Raw genomic sequence first — 26,753 nt, forward strand, 5'->3', positions numbered from 1 at the left:
TTATTAAGGGGAAAAGCACAAAAACAGAGAAGAAACAAAACGAAAGGGAAAAGGGTTGAACCTAGAGATGACTGAATGAGAGCGTGGACCAGGGATGAGAGAGGAGAAAGGAGGACACAGATGAACTGATGAAGACAGAAACAGGGAGACAGCTTTTAGAGTTTGAGACGTGCCTGGCTATGAGAGTGGACAGGAGTCCGTGACGAATGGAAGCACAAATGCTGGACTACAAGCAAAGAAGAAAAGTTGACGGATGACTTAAAAACAAACAAACAAATAAAAAAAAAGGACATGGAAGACGGTAAAGAAAGCACGGGTGTGATTTGTCGGGTGGACCAGCAGCAGTGACGAAGAGTTTGGACGAGCTGCCTTATCGAGAGATGGGAGAGGAAAGAGAGAGAGAGAGAGAGAGAGATGTGAGAAAACAGCGTTAGGTGAATTCAACTCGACAGGATGTCATAACCGAAGCCGAATGCTCAGCCTGATGGTCTGAACTCAGCTGGCCTGAGAGCTGCTGAGGATGCAGAGGATGGTGGGATGAAAACAGGACACGGAGGGAATGATGGAGATGATGAAGAAAGGAAAAGAAAAGGCTGGATGTGATAGAACTGGGGAGGCTACTTGCACGGATGCATTGATGGAGAGGTTAGGTGGCCTTCTGGGACTGAATCTTTGAGCAGAGGAGGACTATAAGATGAAATCAGGACAGGGAGGAAACGTTTGGAGAAGTGTAACCAGATATACACGGGGGGCAAATATAAATACACGTTATTATAGCTTTATTACATGCTGATCAACTGCTCTCATCCTGGGTCCCACGTCGCGACCCGCCTTTTTTTTTTTTTTTTTAATTGCTGTTTAATCATTTTTTTTTTTTTTAATAAATCTATATATTTTCCTGTGCAACATGCATTTCACAGCATGCCCGTCAAAAAAAAAAAGGTCGCTTTCAAAATAAAAGACAATTCCAACAGGAGAGACATTAAGTATTTATTAATTTTTGACCAGCTGTCCACAACCCACCCAGCACAGGTCCACAACATACTTCTGGGTCCCGAACCACCAATTGAGAATTGCTGAACTAGATCATGGATATTTACCTCAGTGCTGACTGCAATAACAGATTGATAATGTAAACACAAGCTAGATTTTCAAAATACTGATGTAGATCAAATAGCAGTGCCTATGACATGAAAAATGTTATTAGAAAATATGTTTTAGTGATTTTTTTATTTCATTTTTTGTTTTGTTTTTTCATTGAAGTGAATATGATTCTTAGTGGGGGAAAAATATAATTTAATTATGCTTTTATTCACTTAACACAAAAAGTTTTAGGGGGCATTGGGATGAAAGACCTAAAATGGTAAAAAAAAAAAAAAAATTTTTAACACTTTACTTGAAGTTTTATATTATGCTGTCGTTATCTGTTATTAGCATGAAAAAGGTGTCATGAAGGCTGTCATTAAGTGTTAAATTTTGACACCTTTGGAGCTATGTTGGCATTTTTGGGGTTAGGTGAAGGGATCTAGTGGGGTTAGGTAGGGTTAGGGTTTAAGTAACGAAGGGTTAGGGTAACGAACAACACTTGATGATGGCCTTCATGACACCTTATTTATGCTATTGATGTTAGCCTTTATGTTACCGGAGATTTCTTTCTCGACGCTAGCTTACTTTACTAATCCGAGGTCACTAATTTTTCCACTCACGAGTAACGTGTAAATTATTGTTCCCACTGTAAACTAGGCTAAAGCTAGGCTCTAGCATACATGTATCTGACAATTCCTCTTTATTTAACCCTTTCAAACCAAAATCTCCTTTTGACCTTAGTTTTTTAATTGAGTGGTTTCAATCTGCCAACAACAGAAGCTATGTGTCATTAATGTCCATCTATATTTACAAATTGTTCATAATCATAATTTGGAGCTGCAATATGTCAGTTGTTACAAAACAGGGCCAATGAACATCAAAATCTGCTGACGGCCAGAGATAGCTTTCAGTCCAATAGCTTTAAAAACCTCACAAGCACGTATTTAAGAGGCGACATCAGCTTTTTTTTTTTTTTTTTTTTAATCTCCAACTCGCCCAGGAGTGCCAGCGTTATTGTAGAAAAGCTCTCAGACAAATATATTCGGTACCCGCATATTCCCCTCAGAACACATCACATTTTCAGGCTTGTTTTTCTATTCCAGAGAAAATGACGGGTGCTGCATTAACTCTGAGGACAATGAGTCAATAATGACGCACTGCTTCCTGGAATCTATATAAACCTGAAGAGGATGTTCAAGCTGACAGTTACAACTTCTTTTTCCAAGCACAATTAATGACTCTTAGCAAATCCAGTCATTTTTCTCAGATTTAATCATGGCTGTTTCTCCTTTAAACAAATATATGAGGAGGAAAAAGGGACGATTTTGATAGCAGAAGTAGCAGTTAGCATGCTAACAGTAGGGGATGTTGTTTATAGGATTATATTATACATGGGTAATGTTACTCTCCTTTGGGTGGAAGAAGATATTTTCTTTATGGTTTCATTCCAAAATATGTTATCGTTAGTAGCTAGCATGGTCACATGACACAATTTGATTTTGAGTGATGCAAAGGGTAGGATAACCATGAGTCTGGATTTACCCAGATATGTCCCCTTTTTACGTCTTGTCCGGATTTTATAAATAGATGGAAATACTGGGTTTCCCAGGGACCTTGAAGGCATCTCAGGGAACACGTACATTTAAATGACCGTAACTCCGCTAATATTTGCTCTATCTGAGAAACAACAGTTTCTAAAAGCGAATGAGTTGCTCATCCATTATCATGTGATTGCGGTAATTTCATACACGTAACATAGAGAAGAGAAAGACTGAAAGAGACTAAATACCGGCAGATCTAATTAAAAAAGATGTAAGCGGGAAAACCTTCCTGGATGACAAAACTTCCGTGGAGGTTTAGAGAAACTTATCAAGTCAAGGTCACAGTGTATATTTAATAATTATTTAATGTTCTGTAAGCCAGGAGTTTTTTTGTTGGAGAAGAGGTTTTTCATAGTGTTTCAATGATTGAGAGATTTTATGAAGGTTTATATGAGATTTTTCAAAGACAGATTGTTATAATCATAATACATGTGACTGACTACAATCACCATGATTTCAGATAGTTTTTAAAGTATTTGTTACAAAGAAAAAAATTAGTTGCTAAACCTTAAGGACAATAACAACTTATTTCTCTACCATATTGTATTTTGGTTGTTACCAGGTAGATTCAAGAATACGTCGAGTACTTTTTGAGTATGCCGAGGTAAGCCCAAGTGTCCTTTTTTGGAAATCAAAGCAGGGTCACCCTAGCAAAGGGCCTAAATTAAGATGGATGGTCAGAAGTTTATAACAGCCCTTCCTGCTTCGTTCCTGAATAATCAGTATTGGTGATTGTTCAGGAAAGAAGCAGTTAGAGGTGTGAAGTCACACAGGATTCCGACTAGAGAAGGCTGACTCTGGGATAAAAAGGCGTGGCGGAGCTGAGTCGGCTAATCTTGGCGCTGAGGAGAATCCCAAATGGAGCCCTCTGTAGTTTTCTCCTCACTTCAGAGAAAGAACATCCAGCCAATCAGCTCTCCCAGATTGCCTCCAGGCAATACTGCACGAGTGTGTGAATGGACTTTTTTGACTCATGAATGCGTATACGGTGGGGTATATAATCACAGTCTTAGCGAGCACCGATCCCTGAGCTGTATCCATCTTTGTGAAGCAAAGAGCAGAGCTGAGAGCTATTGTGAACCCCCTGTGAGAAAAGTGGTTTGAGAGTCAAGACGCTCCGATGGCATTCATGCAAATGTAGGCACAGAAACACAGTTGAGCCCACACAGTGAATGAATAATGTTGGAGGTGCACCGGCACCTTCATGTCGGCTGATATTCATGTCATGCATTATCCATGGTATATCTAATGCATAACAGAACAGTGGACATTGTGCATGACATTTAAGTCATTTGTTGTGATGGTTCTCAATGTGCTGTGCATGAATATGCTCAATATTAAGAAGTATAGCCTACATGGATTTGATGTTAGCAGCAGCAGTAATCGTCTTGACACCTCTTGTTTGCTTGAGCATGTTTCTTTGCCAAGGCCCTGTCTTTAGTTTCACTGCAGATGCAGTTTCAGCTTCTAAAAATCTTTTGGTAACACTTTACTTGAAGTTTTAAATATATATATATATATATATATATATATATATATATATATATATATATATATATATATATATATATATATATATATATATATAGTTTTATACCTAACCCAAATAATGCCAACATAGCTCCAAAAGTAAAGTCAATCTATTTGTGGTAGATTTGAGTCTGAACTTATTGACGGCCACACTTCATATCTCACCCTAATTACAGTGTAATGGTTTTCTATTCGTAATAACTACATTTCCCTTCCATGCTTCTCATACATTTCAGTGTCAGGTTCAGCAAAACAACCTTAAAGCATGATGACGCTACCACCATGTTTCACAGTAGGAAAGTTATACTATTCGGTTATACAGTCGTCACTTGTTCAAATCCAAAATTATGCCCTTTTAATATCTTGCTGTTTTTTCAAACACATAAACCATACTTATACTCGCAAACTGATCTGGTTTTATCACCATGTAACGTAAAAAAAAAAAAAAAGATTCCTCGTTTCTGGTCCAACAAAGCAAAAGTCTTATTTTTAATGTCTCAACACACCTGAATGTGATGAGAAATAGAAACCCTGCTTTAAAATATTGAAACTGACTTTGTGTGATTGTGATAAAGTATTTACTGAATTTATAAATTTCATTTACATTTATTTATAATATTGCTCACAAAAGTGCTTTATCAATTATCCATTTATCCGTTTTATTTCACTTTTGCCTTGTTGTTGACATATGAATTTAAAAATATGAATTAGAAATGTTTCTTTTGTAGTTATCCGCTAATAAATATGAAAAGTAATTCAAACAAACCAACACTTTGGCTGTAAATATCTGATTTGTCAGCACTGCAGGTGGAAAAGTTTATGAAGATCTGCTGACATGTATAATAAACCCGCAAGACAGCACAGAAAATGAGTGAAAATAAACAAATCTCAAAGCTATTCCCACACACCGAGCCACTCAATTCACCAGACTCCTATTGAGGACGCAGGGTGAGAAAACTGCCAAGTCGTCGCATCAGGTGCCAATTCAAACGACCTTTTTTCCACGTGGTGACAGCTTATTTCTGCAAAGTCACCAAAAAAATATCATCTTTATATATGCAGGAGGGTAAAACTCTCTTTTTAGCACCGTTCTATTCTCTGAAAAGACACGAAAGTGTTAGTGTTTTGTGGATATGAAAGCCTTCTCAGTTTGCCAATGTGTGAGTCGTTTTTTTTCTCCAAATCAGTGACGATGGCTGTGTTTGTCTTTCAAACTAAAAATGACTCGAAAAAAGCAGGAGTTTTCCAGAGTAGCGAGGGAGGTCAGCAAAAAATAAAGTAGGTAATGACAATGTGAGGAGAAAGATGGAGTTGACACACGCTTTTGTAAACAAGAACAATGGTGGCGTTTGAGTTGGAGTGTGTGCAGATATTCTGTTCTCTCGCCCTGAACACCAAGTGGTCCACCTCCCTGCATTCTAATGGGAGTGAGTTTTCCTCTTGAAGCCACCAGAGGAAATCAAGTGTCTGTATGCACATCAGGTGCTTCACCTTAGAACAAGCCTGCCAGTGTCAACTTTACACTATTCCACTACAAATATCCAAGTTCTTCAATATGCACTTCCAATTATTCCAAGAAACACACTAAGCAATTTAACCCATGCGCCACTTGGTGAATACCGATCTGAGAAAAAAAAAAAAAAAACTTGACAAACTAGTGGTTTAATGTGTGAATATACCCAGTGAGAGGCGAGCTGGCATCATCTTCTCTGCTCTGCAGTGTGGGAGTCAGTGGATCATACATCACACAGCTCGTTCTTTAGGGTTAGACACCCGCAGCGTGCCAGAGCGCTAATGCTTCATGCAGTTATGTACATGGCAGGCCACATAGCTCCAGGCTAGAATACATTAATGCAGACTTTTGACTCTTTTCCAGCAGACAATTGGTTATTGTGATCAATGCAAGACAGCTGAGACAAAGACACACATGCTCAAGCATGGGTTGTACTATTGCAGATACTACAAGTCCCTTTTTTTACTTAAATACAGAAGTTCTGTAGGAGCCTGCAGGATGATTATAAAGCCCAAGCTTTGTAGACCTGTATGCAATCCCTATGTTGGTTTTCTGTATGTCAGTGATGGTTGATTTAGCAGCAGTTATTGAAGTTATAATGTTCACCACTTCATGCATTACAAAATTTAAGGCAAAAACACACAAAAATGATTTTAGCCCTTTAAGGAAACATAAATAAACACTAAAGTAAAGACTTGAGGGTCAATCCATGACATCCCACGCACTTTGGACCAAAACTATTCTGACATGTTTACCAATTGTTCCGTGATTATTCAATAGGCACACTACATTTTTAGTTTGATCGGATGAATACTTTTTGAGATATGGCGAATTTAGTAAGGTGGGTATATGTCGAAATGCATTTCAATCACAAAAATGTGTGTATGGAATTGTTATTTCTAAAATATACTCCAGGTTTACTGGAAATTTCATTTCTGCTGCATCTCTGAACAATCACAGTTTAACTTTTTGCTCCAAAAAACTCTGGTTTTCCCAAAGTGCAGAAATCAATTCCCCTCGATCAATAAGTAAGTGCGTTTCCTAGAAATGGGTGCTCATCAGTTGGAGAAATATGGTCTTATATAAAATGCATCTATATTTGAGTCTGTTTTAAACTCTGTAAAGTTATCATCATGGCTGCAAGCCTTGCAAATTGTTCCTTTAGATCAGAGGATAACAAATGCCATTTGGATCACGAGATTAGGTTTGAAGCAACAGAGAAGCTACCATATGCTTCCATCACGAGAAAATGTACCACACAAAGTATGAATTAGAAACCCCCTCCCCCCGCAAAAAAATATTTATTTTTATTTTTCATGTTACTAGTAAAAAACAAATAAACAACAAATGATTATAAGACACAGAGGCAAGCTACGAGTGGTGAAATAGCCTCAAAGTGGGGGTCCAAAATAAAAATTAAGAAGTCGTGGGAAAAAAAAAACATGTTTTATATCCCAAGAAAGAGTGATCTTTATAGTATAAATTAAAAGAGAGATCACATTTTGTCTTACATTTCACATGCAATTATGGGCCAATGGAAATAGTAAAACAAAAGGTATTTTTTTGGATTTAAAGAGATTGTCACCCAAGAACCAATGCATAAATGTGATTAATTATTAAAGATTTTAGTGACAGTTTATTACACATACAGTAGCACAAAGATAATGAAACTACAGGAAGCGAAGGCATATGCACAGTTGTTTCCTGAAGGCTCAAACATGATCCAGCCCAAACTTTTTTCTAATCTTGAGGGGCTGGTATGTCCACCAGGTAGGATGTAAAGCAGATCTTTACTAAACCACATTTCAGTTTCCTGCCTATGTGATGTAGTTCCTGTGATATTGGAAGTTGAAAATGAGAGGAAAAATAAGGACGAGTGAAAATCGACACATACCCCCCTCACTAAATTGGCCATATCTCAAAAACTATTCATCCGATCAAACTAAAAATGTACAGTGTGCCTATTAAATAATCACGGAACAATTGGGAAAGAAAAAAAAAAATCAGAATTGCTTGAGACCAAAGTGCATGGGCCATTTGTGAAATGACATGGAAAGACATATCCGTCTCACTTCTGCATGCAATAGTAAGTTGGGCACATTTTATTGCCTCATGATAGGAATGTTGAATAGAAATCCATCTTTTATCCAGCTGTACACAATAGAAAATAACTCATTTAAAAGAAAATTAGCAATGCTTTAATCAGCAACTTGATAACTATACAGGACGGTTCCATATCTCTGCGAATATTGATCGTACAAGTTTGATGCTTACATTTATAAAAAGCTGATCACAAGTGGAGTATTTTATTTTGTTAGACCGAAGCTGTACGCCCTACCAGTAAAAAGATTGGTAGGGGTCAAATTTCATGACCTCACAAAAAAAAAAAAAAAAAATTCTTGTAATTTAGCCACAAATTGAGAGAGAGTGCTCAGACTGGTACCATTGAACAACATTTTCTCTCAATGTGTTAACATCAAGGTCAGTCTTCTGTTTTTCCTGCATTATATAACTTGTCAACAAATCCAGATACAGGTTGTGATTTTTTGACAATTTTCAATTTGCGAATCAGTATTCGCCTTGTGAACAAAGGTCTTGCCTCGTTATTATTATTATTGTTTATTGCTATTGCCCAATACCGAGCCGATATCAGCTGGATACTTTTATTTATTTCTTTTTCGGTGTGGAATGTTAGAAAAGGCTTGATCAAGTGATGTCAGTGAGAGAACAGTCAGCAACAGCATGGCATGAGGCAAAACTGACCCATTCATTAGTAACCAATAAGTTACATACATTTGAATCTGAAAGATAAACATATTCTACAATAAAATGAATAAAAAAAACTAAAAATAAATGTTTTAAGTGTAAAATAACCAATAATTTCCACATTCTACAGTTTAATAGAATAATTAAAAGACCCTCAAAAATTTGTCTTAATAAATCCAATGAAACCAAGTTATGTATATGAGTGCTTACATTGGAATTGTTTGATGCAGGCAGATATATTCTGAATCAGGTTTTTTAATAATAAAAAAATTAACAAGCTTTTTTGCTGCTAACGGACTTATATTCAATGTGCATATTTGATTACGACACCTTTAATAATCAAAATGAGGTGAAAATAAATGCTGAACATGAACTTGGTGTATTCAGAATTTTGATTGTGCTTTATTATTGGATGGTTTACTCAAAAATAATGCAACTGTTGCATGATTTTGCATTACCGTGCCAACAGACGGGCTGCTCACACTTTCAGTCTACATCACCACAAGTGAGTATTATGGGTCATTAAAATATCGTTTATAGAAAAAAAAAAAAAACAACGTTTCCCGTAAACTTTCAAAAAGGCAAAGCAGGCGTTTTGAATTAGGAGCTTAATCCTAATGTGGCGCCACTTTTGAGGCACCATCTGCCTCATTCAGAGCTCAGCAAATTACAGGGCTCTCTATAGGAGAACTCCTCCCAGAGCATGTTTGTGTGTGCACGTGTGCGGATCCACGTGCATCCATCCATGAGACGGCACAATCAGAGGAACAAATAAACCCTCATTATCATCAGCTCTCTTTGTTTTAGTGCAGCCGTGTGCAAGTGGGCATGTTAGGGCGGTGGGAAGTGAACATGACAGAAACCACGCGCAGCTTTCCCTTCAGGTTAGCGAACGCGGCCAGTTTAGAGCTGCCGATTGGCAGAGAAACGGCTCTACGGGATGGGCCGCTTAATTAGTTAATTAGCTCCAGCAGTGCCGTAATGAGACACATCCATGCCGGATCACAGGAGGAGAGCACATATGGACAACCCTAATATTCACACATTATTAACACCAACCTCCACCTGCCTTCTGCAGCGTCCAATGGCTGTATACGGAGAAGCTTTAATGGCTAACAAATACAACTGGATTGGAATTCAAAAAAAAAAACTATAGGAAGAAATCAAAATAAAAAGTCATATAAATAAATAAATAAATACAAAACAAATAATTTACCTGCCTGTGTTATATAGAACTTTTACGACATTTACTACAAAATGAGCTTTTTTGAATACGTCTCCTTTAAACAGGCATTTCAATTTTAAAAACATGTCATAGCGCACACGTACCATTTTATTAACAGACTTATGAAATGACTGAGAATATTTTTTTTATTATCTTGGAAATAAATTCTTAATTTGTCCACGTACCCCCTGCAATGTGCGCGTACCCCTGGTTGGGAAACACTGCAGTTTTTTACTGGGTTCACAATACAATACAGTGAATGGTAATGGAATAGAAAAGTAATAATAATAATAATAATGCATCAGTTTTATATAGCGCTTTATCATAGACACTCAAAGTCGCTTTACAGAATTAAGGCATTATTCTTTCACTCCACACTTAGTGGTGGTAAACTACTATTGTAGCCACAGCTGCCCTGGGCCATCGGCCCCTCCGACCACCACCAACACTCACTCACACACTACATTCATACTGGGCAATGTAGGTGTAGTGCCTTGCCCAAGGCAATGACAGATACCACTCGGGTGACTGCCACCCCACCGTGCCACCTGGAATTCTCAGTGGTCTCCCATCCAACTACTACCCAGGCCAGCTTAGCTCCCGAGGTCTAACGGGATCGGGCAATGACAGGCTGGTGTGGCCACAGTGATATAATACATTTGAAAAGGGGAAAAAAATAACTTGCAGTCGGAAAAAAAATGGTATGTTTATATTTGCCTTGAACTGTGGACATAAATACTTCCTCTCGGGTAGGAGCTTTTAACACCATTGCGAATATATGTGTGGTATAGTGCGTGACATTTTAATATCACATCTTGTTGCACGATTTATCGTCCCACCTTTAGTAAATACCTTTATTATCTTCCAGTGCAGTATATATCAAATATACTAACTGAACGTATTGCTATTTATAGACCATGGAATACAAAATGTGACATTCTGCATGTTTACTTTGAGAAATTGTGCTTTTTTTGTTTTTAAAGAAGAGTAAAAAATGGTAATTTAATGAAATACTGGCAATTTATTTCCGTTGTTCATCAGTTATAGATATTGTTTTGAAAAATAAATACTAAGATAACTTAGGGCAAGGTTCTGCTTAGTTTTGAATGTGAGTGTAACAGTGTTTTGACCATGGCTTCTCAGTTAAACATAGCTGATGGGGGTTGCCAGATTGGGAAAAAAAACAAGGCTGTATTAGTCAATGCTGTGACTCACCAGGTGAGCATGTAATAAACAGGACGAAGAGGTGCAGCAGAACTGCACTCGCGCTGCTTTCTTGCGTGTGTCGGTGGGTCAGAGAGTTACTATCAGGCTGTGCTTGGTACAGTGAGCTGACGGGTGAGTGAACGCCTCCTCCAGCTCCACCCTCTCAGTTTGCTCAATCCAACCCAGCAGCGTCCTCCAGAGTCCTCTGCTGTCTCATTTATTATGTGTTGGTGTCAACGTGTGTTTGGGTGCTGAATGCCACTGTAATGTGTCCTCTAACCTTTGCTAAATCACGCCTATCATTCAAAGCTGCCCTGGTCAACAATGAGCTCTCCTCTCCTTCACCTCACCCCTTTTCCTCTAATGCAAATACGCACCCTATTGACCTGAGGTCTCCCGTTTGCTTGTCCTAATGAGTTAAAGTAGTGGGCGGACAGCTCTGACATGTGCACGTGCACGTATGGATCGCTGTGCACGGTTACTACATGATTACAACATGTGATCTGATGTTTGAAGAAAAAATAAAACAAGATTTGAAGTGAAATGTAAACCTAAAAACACACTTTATACATATTATTGAATCATTAAAATTGTAATTTGAAAAATCTGTTGCTGCGTAATCATAATTAAATTGTAATTGAGTTCAGATAATTGACTTTGTTTTATTTAGAGCCCCATTAGCTATAATGCAAAAGCAGTAGCTCGTACAACATAACATCCACACAGAAAAGAACATATAACCAAAATAAAACACAATAAGCAAAGCATACATAATACACAACAACATGCGCCAAAATACACACAACATAAAAATACAAAAAATATAGTAAACTAATCATTTTTGCAAACTCTACCTGTTTGCAAATTATTCAGGTAGGAAATTACGCCACACATAACTGATCAAGATTCAGCACACAATACGTAATTTGTAATTGCCATTAAAATTCTATTAAAAATTATCAATTATAATTTAGCATAAAACTTTTATGTACAGTTCTACACCTATGTAGCTAATTATTAAAATATGTTCCGTATCAAGCTTTCCCACATTTTAACATTTAAAAAAAAATTTAATCGAGGGGTACACGGATACACATAAAATATTAAAACTTATATTTTCCAATGATTAGGAATGCTAACAAGGTAATCAAAGGATATGAAAAACATTAGATGATAAATATTTGTTTTTAGTGTATTTTACAGCTGATTTAGGACCAGTTATCATACGAGATGCTAACAGAAAGCTATTTATTTCAGGCTCAGTAATTGTGATTCATTGTCAATTGAACTTTAGTAACTGGGAACGTAATTGGAATTGACTTTCTGGGGTAAATGAAATGTAATTGTAATTGAAAAATGTAATTGACCCCATACTATTGTTCAGAAATGTTATTTATTTTTTCAGTGATTCAAATGACAATAACTGCTGTTATTGTTGCCTTCTTTTTTCATGCTCAGGTTTTTTTAAGGAATTTCTGTAAGTTTATCTAAGTTTAATGTGTAATTGCGTTAACTATTGTGAATTTTAATTTTTTTGTGTCGTTTGTGGGTATCTATGTTGATATATAAAACTATGTACTGTCTTCTTTTGTCTTTTATTTTATTTAATTATAATATTTTTGAAATGTAGTTGCTGTTTTTCCAGGTTTATTCATTTATTTGTTTTGTATTTATTTTATTATTATCTCTGAGTTTTGTTTTTAACCACAGGCATCTATTTGCTTTATTATTTTGTCTGTCAAATTGTGTTGTATGCTGTGCCACCCTTTGTGAACTTTGTGTGATTGTTCAAACAGAAATACAGAAAAATAAAGAATAATAATAAATAAAAAAAACCGTGGTTGCCAAATGGTTGTTATGGGCTCTATTCGCATTTGTAATGTTGACCATAATGTGACAAAACATGAGCCACACCTGTACGTTTTATAATGAACAAACATGTTGAGCAGCTATAACCAAGTCTTTAATGTGAATAAAATAGAATAACACAAAGATTAATATGGTGCTACACTGTCACGGTGTATAAATGTGATTTAAACACCAATAAATAATAACTATCACCCTAAGACACCCTCACTCATATATAATAATCCAATACTTTTTTGATTAGGAACAAAAAAAAAAAAACAATGTATACCTCATAGATGAATGAATCAATCATCATTTACTCCAAAAATTGCAGCTGGAAAATTTGTTTTCATCTCTACTGTAAACAAATGTGGAGTTACGAAAATGTTTTTTAAGTGTTTTTACTTAATTCTGACATCACGGGGAATGGCGGTAACAAACTACAACAATAATAGTGTCAAGCAAGTCACATTCCTTCTTGTCTGACAAAAAACAGCAACAACAACAACATAAATCACGGTAAAAACAAAGTAAAAACACTTCTATGCATATGTTTCCCCCACATTCCAGAATACAATGGGCAAACATGTCAACATAGTTTTGAGGGTGGGGATGAAAACTAACTTTGAAGCATTTTCAACCTTAATCCTTTATTTTTGCGGTAAATGATGTCCGATTTGTTGATCTTTAAGGCCTACACTATGATTTATCTAATAAAAAAAATTATCCGGGGTCACAGCTTCAATCAAAACAACCAAATCAATACTAACATGTATTATTATATTATATTCTCCAAACTAATTAACTTGCAGATTTGTATTAGAGTTATTTTAGCTTTCAATTTCTATTGCTCCTTCACAGCAATCAGAATGTACACTCTATAAGTGACTAGGGCTGCACAATTCATTTCATTTCAATCGTGATCACAACTTTGGCTGCTACGATTAAATTAACCTGATCGTCTGCAATATTGAGATTTAAAATACGTGCTCTGCACTGTGTAAAAGTGTATTTATTCAGTTAGCCTTTGGTACATTTTAATTCTTGGGTTATCTTTTTATTATCATTCCCTTTTAAAGCTTAATTTTGCAAAACTGTAAAATGCACCTATATTGTTAAAAGTCGTGTAATAAAAACTTTTTTTTTTTTTTTTTTTCCCGAATATGATAAATAATTGTGACTATAATTGTGATTACATAATTGCAAAGCGTTTTGAGTAATTGAAAGCAAGTTGTTAGTTTAGAGGCACATTGTTCTACTTCCTTAAATGTTACTTGTGGAGTTCCCCAGGGATCTGTATTGGGTCCAAAACTGTTTATTCTCTACATTAATGATTTATGTAAAGTGTCTACATTATTGAAACTGACACTGTTTGCTGATGACACAAATATTTTTTGCTCCGGCTCTGATCTACAACAATTAATACAATTTTTTTATTTTACAAATGAATTCAGTAAAATAAGAACCTGGTTTTCCATCAACAAACTGTCCTTTAATATGACAAAACAAAAATTATGTATTTGGGAAACAGTCCAAATAATGCTGAAATTAAAGTTTCTCTTGATGGAAATCACGATAAACAAGTAAAAACTACATTTCTCTGTGTTATACTAGACAACAAATTAGTTGGCAACCGCATATTAAATATGTTAAAAAAAAAAAGATTTCAAAAGGTACAGCTGTACTCAACAAAACAAGACATGTTTTAAATTATATCGCACGCCACACACTTTATTGTTCAATAGTTTTACCATTTATCACATACTGTGCAGAAGTTTGGGGAAATAACTACAAAACAAGATTACAACCATTAGTTTTACTTAAAAAACAAGCAATTCATTATGTGCATAATACAGGATATTTGGAACACACAGAGCCACTATTCAATAAATCTAAATTACTAACATTAGCAGAAATTGTAGCTTTTCAAACAAATCAAATAAAATTTAAAGCACAACAAAAACTTCTTCCTAAAATTATTCAGAAATTGTTTATTGAATAAGCTGTATAACTATAACTTAAGAGACAAAATGAACTTTCGGTCACTACACACACAGACAACAAAAAAAGCTTGTGTGTGTCAGTAAGTGGTACCAGGTTGTGGAACAGTTTGTGTTGAAATTAAAACATGTCTGAATTTAAAGCAATTTAAACAAATACATAAACTTTATCTTCTCTAAGCACAAGTGTTATAAGAATAAAATTGTAAACAGGTGTGTATACAGTATACCTGTGTACGTGTGGACAGATGAATGTATAGTGATCACATGAATTGTAAAATTGTACAGATATATATCAATAAATTATGTGTGTGTATATATATGTATATTTATAGTGTAAATAGGTGTATATTATAAGAAGATTATATGTATAATACTAGATATTACAAGGGTTAGGATCATATACGTATATACTTCATCCTACTCTTTTTCAAACATGTATAGGCTTCACGAGCAGGATTTTGTCGCATTTGTTTTCTCTTTGCCTTGTTTGATTAATTTTCATTTGTATTATTATTATTATTATTATACATTTAATTTAATTTTTTTTAATTGAGATACACTGCTGTTGTGTTCATGTTTGAAATCAAATCAAATCAAATGATAAAAATAATCGTGCTTATCATTTTGGCCATAATCGTGCAGCCCTATCAGTGACTACAGCCATCACACACTTGTATTGTAGCCCTAAAACCATGTTGATGTCAGTATGGATCACTGAAGGCCATCTGCTGTCACACAGCAGCAGATTCTAAAGCTCTCACTGAGTTATGTGGTGGTAAAAAAAAAGCCCAATAACAATGTTTTTAGATAGATTCCACTCAACCTAGTAGCAGATATACTGGGACGTTAAGACACAGGGGCTCCCACACAGTCTAGAAAGCAGTGCGACAGTAAATACACAGCACTGTGGAATCTACCATATGTTAAATATTAGGTCTTTATGTTGGCTTCGTGCGCAGAGAGCTCAAAGGATTCCACAAACATCACACAGCGTCGCAGCTGACTCCACACAACAAATGCCGACTGCTCCTCTCGGCGCCTGGTGTTTACACTCACTAACAGCCTGTCTTCATAAGTGTCAATCTGACTGCACAGACGCACGGGGACGCTGCTTTGGCTCCCCAAACATCTACATCATCCCCCACGGGCGAAAAACTAAGTCTCCAAGTTAGCCCTGTAGCTTCACAGCGTGATTCAAACAGCTGTCATCCCCCAGTAATGATGATCCATCCTCAGCCATTACCAGCCCATGGTTTCTCACTTACAAAAGCTCATTGTTTGACATGTGAAACATACTTTAGCCTAATTTGTATCATAACTCAATTTTTCTAAACAGCATCCTCAGCAAAATGTGGAGGGGAAATGAAGACAAGATGAGTCGCAGTTAAATATTAAAGTACGAGTGTAAAAACAGATTGATGATGCTACCTACCGCCCCCTACAGACAGAATAAAGTATTCCTATGAATGTTTTAAAGCTCATCTTTAAAATATTAAAATTATTGAAATATTAACTGCGATATGAAGACATTTGAACCTTTTCGGCTCCTAAAAGTTAAACTAGTGCATCTACAAACAAACTGTAAACTGTATTGTAAACCTTATTGAACTTAAAGAGTAACTAAACCCCAAAACAAACGTATTTGGATATGAAGTAGTGCTATTGATTGATTCTGGTTAAACTCTCAACATTTTAGTCAAAGTATTTCAATTTAGCAAGAATGCATCAATCAAGTAAAGAGAATATTGTTATTGAGTGTCCACATTTGTAGTATTACAGGCAGGGTTGGGGTCAATTACATTTTTCAGTTATGATTATGTTTTCAATTATCCATGTTCAATTACAACTTAAATAAATATATAATCTAATAAAAGTGAACCTTCCTCTTTTGTTACCTTTCTGTTAGCATCTCGTACAAAAACGGGTCCTAAATCAGCTGTAAAATACACTTAAAACAAATATCTATCATCTAATTTATTTCCTATATACTGGTTACCTTGTTAGGCTCCTAATCAATGTAAATATAGGTTTTAATATTTTTGGTACGAGTGTCTGAGGCTTTATTGTGTCAGTGTACCCCTCAATTTCCTTTTTTTTTTAATGGAAAAATGTGGGAAAGTTTGATATGACACAAAGAACTGTTACAGGGTTCCGCAGTTTTGCGTTAAATTATAATTGTCATTTTTTTTTTACAGAGTTTTCATGGCAATTACAATTACAAAGTCAATTATCAAAACTCAAATGCAATTTAAATACGATTATGACAGCAGCAGATCTGAAAAATTACAGTTACAATTACACCACAATTGTAAGTAGTTATCAATTACGCAATTACAATTAAAATTGACCCCGACCCTGATTACAGCACAGATGTGACCCATGCAACCTACCTGTATTACGTAATTGCACATGTGCTCAAAACTTGTGTTCTTAGTACTGATAATAAGAATCAGAATTCCTTTATTAATCCCAGGGGGAAATTGTTTACGTTACAGCCACTTAAGAAAAAAAAAATAAAAAATCACAAATAAAAGAATAAAACTTTGAACAAAGACAAAAAAAAGAATAAACATGAAATAAGTGTATAATTAAGTAAAAGACTGTTAAAAATAGGGATCAGATACACACACATTACAGTAGTAAAAAATTAAGTAAGATTATTATTATTAATAATAATAATAATAATAATAATAATAATAATAATATACAAATATATTTTCACAAAATACTACAAAATGTACAAATATGATACAGATAGTTAGTGTATGTAAAGAAAATGTCCTTTCTTCAGACCAGCTATGATCTCATACGATTCAAAAAGTGAGGGGGAAAATGTTCCCTTCATTGTAATTTCCCTTTGGTATTCAATGAACTCCATCACAGCTACAGTATATGTGGTGTGAAGGTTGCACTACTTAAGACGGAGCCAAAAGGTGAGAAAAGAAAGGTAAGGCCACGGACAAACAAGAGCTGTGGGAAGACATGCCTGTGAGTGTGTGATGTGTGCTGCATGCGGTATACGTGTGTGCGTTTAAGTGTGTGTGTGTGTGTGTGTGTGGCGGAGGGATCAAGGTCAAGAATTAGCGGACAAGCCTGTTTGCTTCCACAGCATGTCCACAAATACAGACACCAGCATCCCTTTTCTCCCTCATCACATTGGAGCCAATAGGGCATTGCTCATCAATTTTGTTGCGAGTTGCTATGGAGACTGAGATCTGAGGGGTGGGGGGTAGAAAGGGCATGTGTTTGTTAAGTCATTTGTGTCTTGTGAGAACACAATATTAGCACACGTTGCCACTATTGTCATTAGAAAGAGAACCTATTTTCTCCGTGTGTGTGAACTTGTGCACATCACTACAATGCAGAGGATAACATCTCGGCCCGTGTGCACACACACAGCCGAGGCTGCGTTTATCTGCTCTGGTGCACGCTTCAAAAGCAGCTCTGCAAGTTTTATTTTTAGCATCACAGAAAAAACGGAGACCCCTCCCCCCCCCCATTCGCCATCTCTCTTCCTTTCTCTTCCATCACATTATCTTCCAAAAATCTTTCCCCCTGCATTACGTGGACGTCAGCCGCAGTGGGCTTTTTACATTAAAAGCACTAAAATACTTCAATATATCCCCCCCCAATGCTGCTAGAACATGGGTTTTCAGATTTTACCTTGATAGAAAAAGCCCATCAGGGTAAGGGTGATGTATTTACTGTAAGCACTCCAAGTCAAGGTCAAGTTCTACGCGACCCACTGAGGCTTTCCATTACGTATTTAACTAGGCCCGATTCCCTGCAGAGGCAACCCGCTGCTCCATCACCCCCACCCCCTCTGCTGCACAGCCCGCCTGTCTGTCTGCACACAGGCACATTTCCATAATAGCAAAAAGGGACAGAGTCAAGGCTGGTCACGCAACATGTGTGTGTGTGTGTGTGAAATTCTACGCTAGTTAGTGTCGGCGAGGCTGGAGACGCAGCCCGTTAAGTGAGTGCGTCAGCGCAGACAGAAAGTGAAAAGATCACGTCTCTCAATCAGCCAGATGGGAAAAAAAAAAAAAGATTGAGATTTATCTGCCGCAACCTCGATTACCGACAACCCTGCCTGTGTTTGATTTTTTTGTTTTTGTTTTTCCCTTAAATGCTCCCGTCTAAGCACCGTCAGGCATGCAAAGTCACACACCTAAGAAGCATAGGAAAGTGCAGTCAAAGAGAATAACTTAACTGAAAAATCTAATTAGTCCCAAAATCACAATGAATATGTTCCCAAATCCCTATCGTATCGTTTTTTTTTTTTTTTTAGAAATACATCAGGTTTGCTACACTTGGCTGTACAGTGTAGATTAGATTAGTGTTGTGATTAATTCTCTCTTTTATCCCAATTCCTTAGCTGGTGTTGTGCTGCTGTAATGAAAAAATAAATAAATTAGGATTTATAAAGTATCCATTAGGGTGGATTGCTTTCTCCAATTGACGTTGTAAGCATCTGTACCAACAATGGAGTCTATTTTTTTCACAATGTTGACATTTTTTCTATTTTCAGGAATAGTGTTTGAACTGCTCTACTTCTTAGACATTTAGTATAAATACAGGGACAGACTTTTAATGACCACACTTGCCTTTATAACGTTCAAAATTTCCGATATCTGTGAAAGTTCCGTCGTGTCGTATAAACAGTGGACAAAGTGTACCATCCTTTTTCAACGTTTTATTGGCAAAATTCTTGGTACAGATGTTCAAAATGGCAATAGGAACAAGGCAAAATGCCTCATATTATGAAGCAGTCTAATATCCATCCTATCCAAACCCTTTTTTTGTTTATCTACCCATCACTCTTTTCCTGTATTCACAAGAATTATTTGGAAAACTCAACAAAGCACAGATGAGTAAAAAAGTAAGACGAAAAAAGATTAAAGCAAAAACAGGCAGCGAGGTACTAGTCCTGTCAAAACTTGCAGTGTTCGGATAACTGTTCGCCTCTAGAGTGAAACACCCAACATTGAAGACCAAACTTTAATCAATTCATCTTCTAGTGCACGTAACTTACAAAGGTGCTTTGATAACACTCCTTTGTGATGTGTGTTCAGTTGAGAGTAAAGGGACTTCAAATCAAAAGACTCTGGACTCTGTTTTCAATGCAGAGGAAATACAAGCGCCATTCTAACTTTAAGTAGCCTAAAGGTCAAGGACCACTTAAGGTTAAAAAGGAGGAGATCCAGGATAGGTCCAATAAGAAGCTACAGATGACACTTATGATTACATAAAGACACTTTTAAAGCTGTTGTTTCTAAAGTCTAATAAAATGGCCATTAGCTACAACTTTGTCAACAAAAAAACCCAAAACAAAACGCTGACTACGCCCAACTGTGCAACAGAGGAATAAATATGTTTATAGTGTGCAAGATTGTCTCTTAACCTCAGGCTGACATAGGCCTTAGTTAGCGTCAACAGTTAGCACACTTGCAAAGTCCAAGGAATTCATACACCAAAGAGTAACAAAACTCTCTGTAAAAGAGAAATTAAAGGTTTATGGCCAGGATAAGATCATTGGTACAACATTGCTAAGAAGTTCATAACTGAACTGAAAGGTTTAGAGATAGTTGTGAACACTAGAAATCTTAGCGAACACTTTTTTCTACACATAAGTTCAAACATCTCAAACTTCCCATCTCTTAATATAAATTAAAAGATTAAAATGATATTAAAAAATGAATCAAATTATGTGACAATTCTACCAATGGCATTGTGTATTGTATTGGTTTCTGCATGTTGCTAAATAGGCCTAATTGCTATCAATATTTTTATGCGTGTGACTTTTATTGTTGTTGCATTTTAGTGCAGTAATTTCCCCACAAGTCTCTGTACATGATGCCCCAGTTCACTCAAACCAATTAAATAGTTTGGGTTTTCCCATCTTTAGCGTATACGCATTGCAAAAAATGAATGGCGTTGGAAACATTGGCATTCATCCCTTGATTCTTGTAGGAAATGACAGAATCTTATAAAATGGTGTTACGTCACTAACAGACTTTAATTTGCTACTCTCCAGACACAATATAAGCAGGTCATCTTTCAAAGCCCAACTTCATTTGAAGGGAGGCATTTACAATAACTCAACTCTAGCAACAATATTGACCTGCTCTGCTAAATAGAGAGCATACGCCAATGGAAAACAGCAGATCTTGTGGTTTGTTGTCGGCTTAGTAAACCAAGACTACGTTATTAAACTTGTGTACTGCTGCACTGCTCAACGTGATAGAGAAGTTGAGCTCAATTCTTTCTGAACAGAAACAATAAGAATGTTTACTATATACTGTTAGTATGATTAGGATGGACCGTTCCCAATTAAGTATACTTCCAAGTTACCCAAGATCCATTTCAAACCTACAACGACAAATACTGGAAGCACACTGAGGCTAAATATCTCTGTTAATTCGTCACCTTTGAAAGTTCTGAAAACATTTTAAGAGAAAAAGTGACCAAGTAGAATATCAACATTTGCTCATTTCATTCATAAAACTCGGGGAAAGGCATTGCATGCCGACAACTTCCGGTTAACTTCAAAATAAAAGCCCTATTTATAAAAGTGTTAAAAACTAATGGAAGACAAAAAGAGATGCTTTTGTTTTGAAACAGGGATGTTTGTCTTTTAGCTTGAAGCCTGTCCCAGGACCATTTTACATTCAGCTCACAATGCATCATGGGATGGTTGAGTATGACTAGCGTGCCCACAATAATACATTAAGATATTTCTCGCATACTCAATCCTTCCATACTATCTAATAGGAACGCACTACATATTTTGGCGTTAGACTTTGAATGAGTATAGTACGTAGTATGCCTTTATCTTGGGTTTTAAGGAAGTACATGAATCAAAAGCCTAAACACAGCTGAAAGCCACACACTGTACTGTACATCCATGGAGTAGATCTGTATGCAAAACGGATGCACATAAAGTCTTGTCTAAACACAAATGCATGCATCTTGAAACACTATCATCCTGGCTTTGATGTTTCCATCCATTGCCAAAGGGAAGTACCAAGCAGGTGGACGTCTTCCAAGTTGTAAAAAAAAATAAAAACACTCTGAATGTCACTGATGTTTGCTAAAGCGCAGTGGCTGTCTGTGAGCACATATAGAACAATTTTCTTGTCAATTGTCTTTCTTGTTTTTCCACAGATGTGATGCAGAGAAACAAAGATGGATTCAACAGAGAGAAAAATAAATGTTGGATACCAGGATGAAACTCAACTTATAAGAAAAGATCAAATAATTCTTTCCACAGCCTTATCAAAATGTTATCTGCAATATAAATCCTTTCTTTAAAGGTGCAGTCTGCAACTCTTATAAAAGTAACTTTTTGTCAAAGTTGCTAAAGCTGTCATTTTGTAAGGACAGCCTTACATGAAACTAGTAGTTTGTGTGAAAAAAAAACAGACTCATTGAGTCCCCATGCTGCTCCTGCAGCCTTTGGCAGATTGCCAAAATGCACCGCGACCGAGTAAGAAGAACCAATCGGAGCTAGAGCGCCGTCTTTTTTACAGTGTATGGTCTGGAGGAGTAGAAGATGGAACTAGCAACTTTTCTGCTTGAAAGGTAATTACTTTTGCTTTATTTACATTATGTTTGATTTGTAATTGTTACACTAGAACTCTGTAGTGCATGTGTTTGTGTCCGTGCAGCAGCCTCTGTGTGGGCTGCTGCGTGCACATGAACACACCTCAGCTGCTGCTGCTGAGGTGTGTGCACATTGAGAGAGAGAAGCACTGCAGTAATATGCTTTTAACAGAGCATGTTATATTACTGGAGGGGATCTGAAAGTTGCAAACTGCACCTTTAAGGTTAAATGATAGTGTTTTGGTCAGTATTAGGCTGTGTGATGGTCTCATAGCCGTTTAGGCCTCTCTCTCTCTCTCTCATATCACCTCCACAAGTTTGGTTTGGCATCACTGATGACTCATACATCCACGCCTCATACCTGCATCTGATTTGTAGTCTGTGTTTGATGGTGAATATTGATTTTATCAGATCACACTGTGTCACCTCACCTTTTTGTCATGTCTATAGGCCAGGTCATGACAGCTGCTGAGGTGTAAAATTGGTAGTTACAACATGGAATCAATAAAGTCGTTTCCTGAAAATCAATACATTAAACAGATGTAAACCCAGGATGAGGAACACATGTGTCACCGCGAGCTTATCTCACAGCTTGGCAATAATACCTGACAAAGCCATTGCAACAGCTTTCAGACTGATGTTACACCAACAGAACAATTGAAAGAAGGGTATACCTGATATCACTCATTCTCTTAACTATTTTGAATTTTGAGTTGGAATTGATACTGAAGTTCCATTTGATTAATTAAAAAAATTAAACGTAGTGACTTCATCTATTTTGATGCAACAAGACTGTTTCAGAGGCTTTTTCAGCATAATCATTAACTATAAAAATGTGTTAAATAAAAAGTTTGATGATAAACTGCAGGAATTCACAGGTAGCGGGTGGAACATTAAGATCTCAACAATATATAAGATATTATAGTTCTACAGACTACATGGAAAAATACTTTTATTTTAACAACAGTATCCAAATCCGATTTCGGTTTGATATCAGCATGGAAAATAAAAGAGAAACAGATTGTATCCTCGCAAATATGCCAGTTTGCAATATCAATGCTGTTTTGGAAATGAAAAAGTTATATCAGGCCACAAATTTAAATGGAACTTGTGCAAAGATATTGGCACATAGATCTGTCTCAGTTCATTCTTGAAACCATGATGCTATTTGATGATTGCAGAATAGATGCTTTTACTCAACAAAGGCACAATATTTACCCGTCCAACTCACAATGGGTTAAAAAATAAAGAAAAACTGTTATAATGATCGATGAAAAAAAAAGAAAAATACCTGTCTATCGCCTCTACTGCGACTCAAATGCTCATCTTTACGCTCAACCTCCATTATGTACTATGGTTTTCAAGACCAGTTATAGATAGTTTAGCCTTGCCTATGAGGTAGGAAGGACATGGAAGTGGGAGAGTGGTTAAAATGATGGGCATAATTAATAAGGACACAAGTGTTGTACTCAAGACCACATTATCCAAGACCAGGACTTGCTCGAGACCAGAATGCACCGAGACCAAGTCAAAACCAAAACTTTTGGGAGTCGAGACCGAGTCAAGCTGAGACCAAGACCATGACATGGTTGAACAGTTTAGGAGAATTCTGTTTTAATTTTCCAACTAAATTCTTACACAAAACGAGACCTAAAGTAAGTGTTCAGAGGTATCTCTGATGAGAAACAAGATGGAGTGATGCAAGAGTTTTGGCAGTTTTCTGACAAACAAGCACTGGAAAAGATTTCCAATGAGACAGAACAATCAGTGAGCTAAAGTTTAATGTCTGAAGTCAAATTACAACAGGATATAATCAGGAATATTTCCAACTGCTTCTCTTTAATGAATTTGAAGAATATAAGTTGTGTTGGTTTCGACCGGTCTTGAAGGAAAATACAGAGTCTGGCCAGGCCAAGACAAGAACGAGTAAAAACGCCATTTTGTCTGAGACAAGACCAAGACCGCTAAGATGTGGTCTTGAGTACACTAAAGAGCGCTACAAATCTTTATCACCAGTAATTTATTGTTCCATTTTTTGGCTTTTAATAATTTTATGAAAAAAATAGGAGGCAAAAATAAAAGTAACATGCTCGTTTTAAACCCTTTTATTTAGTGCTTTGTTATCGCAACACCATGCAATGATTTCAGCAAAGATGCATTGGAAAATAAACACCTACAGGTAATTACATGCAAATTCAAATCTGTCATCACTGTAAAAGCCTTGGAAGCACTAAGAACTAAGCCCAAACTAACACAACACTGTTCTTAAAGAGAAAACCAAACAAATCAAAGGCAGACGGCCAATTTTCAAAGCACTTCCAAGCGCCAACTCACTCTTCTGCTAATGAAATATCTAATACACTTAGTTTCCTTTAGTTAGCACCTGCCTCCTCAGAGGCATGTTCCTCCTCTCCAAGCTAAATTACTTGGTCTCAATGGAGTGAGACAGAGTGCCGGGAGTGAAGAGTCGAGAGCATTTTCAGAAAACAGATGTCACGATCATGCTAGAGAAGGAAGGCGGCAGACGAGGCTTCACTTTACAGAAAGAATAAAAACTTCAATGTCACATTTCCCACAGCGCCTTGAACAGACAGGTTTAATCGCCCTGCACTCCAAATGGAAAGCCACCACTGCAATATTTTACCATACTTTCTCTCATTTTCCCTCACAGACACTATACCAACAGCTCAGAAAAAGAGGAACATTTCAGAACCCAAACACTATGCAAATCTATTATCTTTCCAACACCCTTTGCTCTTTGTGGAACGACTCACAGAGCACTAATACATACATCTCAGAAATGGAGGCAGTGGATGGAAGGCGAGCTGTTAAAATTAGAAGTGAGGTGCATTTTTTTATTTATTTTTTTTCTGCAGTAGAAATGCCAGCTCTGTATCTGATTTGCATGTTTGTTGGTATTTCTGTGCTCGCTTTTGAAAAGAGTTGTCTGCAGGAGCGACTGGGATGTGTGGGACGAGGCGGGTAAGAGAAATACTGAATATTGACAAAAGGAATGGGATCAAAGAGTAATTGATCAGTAAGTAAATTTAAAGCGCCATCCTAAAAAACTGCTACGGCAAGACAGGGAGAGAAAATAAACAGCTCAGGGTTTTTCCATTTCATGCTGTATCCACACGTTTCATCCTTTTTATAAAGTCAAAAATATTCTAGAACAGTGGTTCTTAAACTTGTCACAGTCCCGTACACTTCAGATGTTTAACCTGAAGCCATGTACCGCCTACTCCTGCCCACTTACAAAACATAATAATGTAATGTTAAATACAATGTAGCCCTATATGTGTCCATGAATTTTAGCTATCCTGTGGAGGAATATTATATGAATCAAAAAATAATAATAATCTTTAACGACAATAAATCATCTTATTTAGAATAATTGCTCGATTATTTAAGAAAGTGTCTATTCGTACAGTTGCCGTACGAACAATCCCCGGTGCTATTGGTACGTTTACCAAAGTACACGTACATAATGTCTTAGAGTTAGGTTTAGGTTATAACCCTATGTCGCAACAATTTTTAGGGTTAGGTTTACGGTTAGGTTTCGTCCTAATCACGTGACCTAAACTGGCCAATGAGGGGTGCTACGTACAGATAGAATGTCGGTATATTGATACGGCAACCGTACCCACTGCCATTATTTAACTAGCCACCTGGCATTTTCAGTGAGAAAAAGAAAAACGCTCTTTTTCATCACTCTGAAACTGCGAAATACAGGGCTTCCACACTTTTTTCACTATGAATTTTAAAAAAAATTAAAAACTTTTTCACCAAATTTCCATGACTTAGTTCTGAACCATTAAGATCTATTCAAGACAATTTGAGTGCACTTTCCAGTGTACTAGTTAGTTGCAAAAATGTGGCACAGGGAATGCAAGTTGTGTAAATCACTTATACAACTCGCAACACCTTTAATGAGAAGAGTGAGGTTGAAACGATGCACATCACTATGCAATGTTTGGCTGAATTTGAGAGACTGAGTTTTGTTCTCTATTTTGTTTTGTTGTTTGTCAAAGCTGAAAATCCACTTCCACAAAAGTATGTGGTGGCAAAGGGCATCAAAGTCTTCACAGAACGTTCTGCTAGTGTAAAGCTATAGTCATATTTGCATCTTTTTCTGTCACCATTAGACGGTCGTCTTACAGAGACCAATGTGTAATTTGTGGCAATGCATGGAGGCTCCCGACTACTGCACTTTTTATAATCTTCTTTCCAATGTTGTCATGCTGTTATATATTTGTTGACGTAACCCCCATGGCTATTTGCGTACCCCACTTTGGGAACCGGTTCTAGAAGTTATTTATTGTTTGGAACTACTTCTGTAGAGAAGTCAACATCAACTAAAATATTTGCAT

At 36.6% G+C, this 26,753-nt stretch overlaps 1 protein-coding gene across 2 annotated transcripts in view; it reads right to left on the reverse strand.

Moving 5' to 3' along the window:
* Positions 1–26,753, reverse strand: part of nlgn2a (neuroligin 2a) — a 268,976-nt gene that overhangs the window by 62,061 nt on the left and 180,162 nt on the right. The gene's annotated exons all lie outside the window — the stretch shown is intronic.

Source organism: Gouania willdenowi, chromosome 18 (assembly GCF_900634775.1).
Source record: "Gouania willdenowi chromosome 18, fGouWil2.1, whole genome shotgun sequence".
In the NCBI taxonomy this organism is placed as follows: domain Eukaryota; kingdom Metazoa; phylum Chordata; class Actinopteri; order Blenniiformes; family Gobiesocidae; genus Gouania; species Gouania willdenowi.